A 3,224-nucleotide genomic window follows, 5' to 3' on the forward strand; every position below is an offset into this window, starting at 1 on the left:
TCTCCTGTTGTGTCTTACTTCCTGTGCTACCATGGCAACACTAGGAGACGTAGTTCCGTTGCATTTTGTGAGGTGTTTTAATGTTCTGATTTGAAGTGGCCAGAACAGCGATAAAGGCCACACTAAGGATAGCTTTTAGTTAGCAGGCAGAAAGTGTATACATTTTTTTGGTGGAGGTTATTATTCACAAGAATTACTCAAACTACATAAAACTAGCCTGCAGGTGACTGTGGACATTAGCCTAATGGGTGCATTTTATTTATTCTATTAAATTACATAGTCTCATATAAGGTTGTGTTTCACTTGTAATATAATGATTTTAATAATTCATTTACATAAAGTCAGAGAAAGCATGTTGAAAGAGGCTACTTGTTTACTGAAGTAGTTTATTAATAAGCTTAGTCTAATATGTGACCGAGTAAGCCTCATGTTAGAGGAAGAATTTAAGTTTGGGCTACACTACTGATCAAACTGAACACATTTTAAAAAAGGTCTGAAAATTGAAACAGGTTTTGCATATATAGTCTTGTTTAGAGCTGATGCAGGTTAAACATTGCCTTTTACACCATCCACAAATAAATGAATCATATTCAGATGTCAAACTGTCTTTAGACAGAACAGGAAATACAAAAATAATGGCCCAGCATATGTAGGAAAACCAGTACCAAGACATTAGATCCTATTCGTTACTGAACAAAATGAAGGAAATTAGATAATGGAAGAATAACTGGACATAATGGGGAAATTGTGGGGGGGGGGGGGGGGTTGTACACACTGATGTTTTCTCACTTTTAACTACTTTTTAATGTGTAGTTTAGTTGTGTTTATTACAGCACCGGGAATGATCTGTGGTTGGTCCTATGTCTTCCTTTCAAGCTTTTAAACTTTTCATTATAACAACAGAGAGGAGTATTTACTAAAAAACATTTCCTATGCTGGCAGATGCTGATTGTATGCTGAAAGATGTTATATTGCAGTTATGTGGGTGGCGCATGGTTTTATTTGTGGTTTTTAAGGGTTTTTTTGTTTGTTTTTCTTTTTGCTTTAGTTTTATGCTAGGTTGTTTGTGTGCTGCTGTCTATGGAGTCAATTCACTGAGGTTGCAACACTTGGCTACTTCAGCTTTTCATCTCCTCTACTCCCTTTTAATGGGAGTTTGTTTTGGTAGCCTTTTGATATTCATGCAGATTGGCAATATTATTTTAGCTTGGGTCAGACCAAACTACCCCCCCCCCCCCCCAAATTCTGGCCTACAGTAAAGGTTAATTGGACAGATTTTAATGCCAATTTATCCTTACAACAATCGCAAGAGGTCTCCTTATTTCTGGGGTTTTGGGGGGTGTTTCAGCTGTTATCTTTCCAGTTTTACCTGTGGGAAAATTGGATTACATCCAGTCTTTAGCCCTCTGATATTCTCCTGGTCCAGTAAGGTCCACTCTGATTTGTGAATCATAAATATTAAACATGTTCAGTTTTTATGACTAGACAGAGTCATAGAGTGGTTTAGAAGCTGATTCTCTGGTGTGAAATACAGTGTTGACTTATGCACATGGACCAGTGAGTCCTAGCTGAATTAAATTGTGGATTCTGGAAATTAATTTTATAACTTAATCCTGGATGTTATTCAACTTTTCAACTACAGCTCTGTTTATCATTAAACATTTTAGTATTAAAGCCTTCAAGGTTCCAACTAATTATTTGAAATGCCAAATTATTTGGGTGTATTTACATGGTTGGCATTTCTCCCTCTTCTCCATACTGATTTAACCATTTATATGAGTATGTCTGCTCCCACAGAGCTGAACCCATGAGTGGGCTGTTGCCAGCTCCATGCCCTCACCTACTCTACTAGCACAGCTCCAGGAGCCTTTAGCTTGAGCTTATACTGTAGTATGGTAAAGTGCTGTGCATGCCGTTGTTTCAGCAATGGTTTCATCCACATTTGTTTTTCTTTCCTTTGGCTTTTTCACAGCAAAAAGCACACACTAATAATATAGCAATCAGTGTCATCTCTCATTGGATTGTTTTGGTCTCAATTCACATTTGCTCATAAGAAATTCTACAAGGTTCAAAGATTCAGAATCATTGGTTAGGATTCTTGTTCTTGAGCATAATCTCAGTGTGTTGTTTTCATTCTAAAATCTTGTAGTGTGAAGACTGATTACTGGAGAATGGCCAAGGAAAGATTGCACCAAATTTGTTTTCAACCTTATCTAAATAGAACATGGTCTGTGTGGAAAGTGTGTAGTGTTTTGCACTGATGAACATGAACTGCACATCTGAAAGACAATTGCTAAAGAGAGGTTTAGGTTGCATGGGATTGTCCCCCAACTCCCCACCCTTCTATTTATTTAGTCTTTACTTTCTCATGTAGTGCCTCACAGGCCATTAATATTTGACTGATTCTGACAGCATCCACATACTGTCATGGAATAGTTTGGTCCATAGCTCACTGGTCATATGGGAAAAATTACAGGTGTGAGCAGAAGAGAAAGCACCACTAAGAATGCAGATGATGACATGGTTTTTGAAAGTGTAGGTTGTTGGTTTAAATTACTACATTTATTGCTTTATCAGCTTTAGAACGAAGAAATTGAAAGTTATATTCATAAAAGTTGATGTAGGATGAGTTTTGCCTGTCTGTGATATGAGCCCCCCCATATTCCAAGTGTGTGGCGCTTGGAAGGCTGGCGCATGTGACCTGGGTGGGGCTCCCTCTTCCATTGTTCCAGAGCACAATCACCAGGGGTTATAGAACCACCTGGTCTAGCTCACCAGCTCATTATCAAGGCCTTCAGAAAACTGTGCAGGGCCCCAGGAGCTGAAAAGCCCCATCAAGGGGGGTGAATATGCTTTCAGAGAAAATATCTGACTTACTTTTGGGTAGGTGTTTAACAAGTTACGCGCTTGGACATTCCAAATGAAATCAGTGTGGGATATGTCACAGTATAAAGGGAAGGTAATTTACTTTAGGGACATATCACAAATGCTAATTTGTATGCTGGAGAAATTGTTTACCTTTGTAAAGTTTTGTTGTTTCATTCACCATAACTGGATGATTGTGTGAGTGAAGTTGCAGGATTCATAATTGCCAACAGGCTGTTCCCCCATAAAGAATAGGACTAATTATCCCATAACACAGTCTAATGTATGAATGGATAGCTCATCTTTACCAATCTAATATACATGTTATTCTATGATTATGAACTTTAAAAATTAATGTT

The sequence above is a fragment of the Electrophorus electricus genome, chromosome 15 (assembly GCF_041902795.1).
Source record: "Electrophorus electricus isolate QZ-2024a chromosome 15, ASM4190279v1, whole genome shotgun sequence".
In the NCBI taxonomy this organism is placed as follows: Eukaryota; Metazoa; Chordata; class Actinopteri; order Gymnotiformes; family Gymnotidae; genus Electrophorus; species Electrophorus electricus.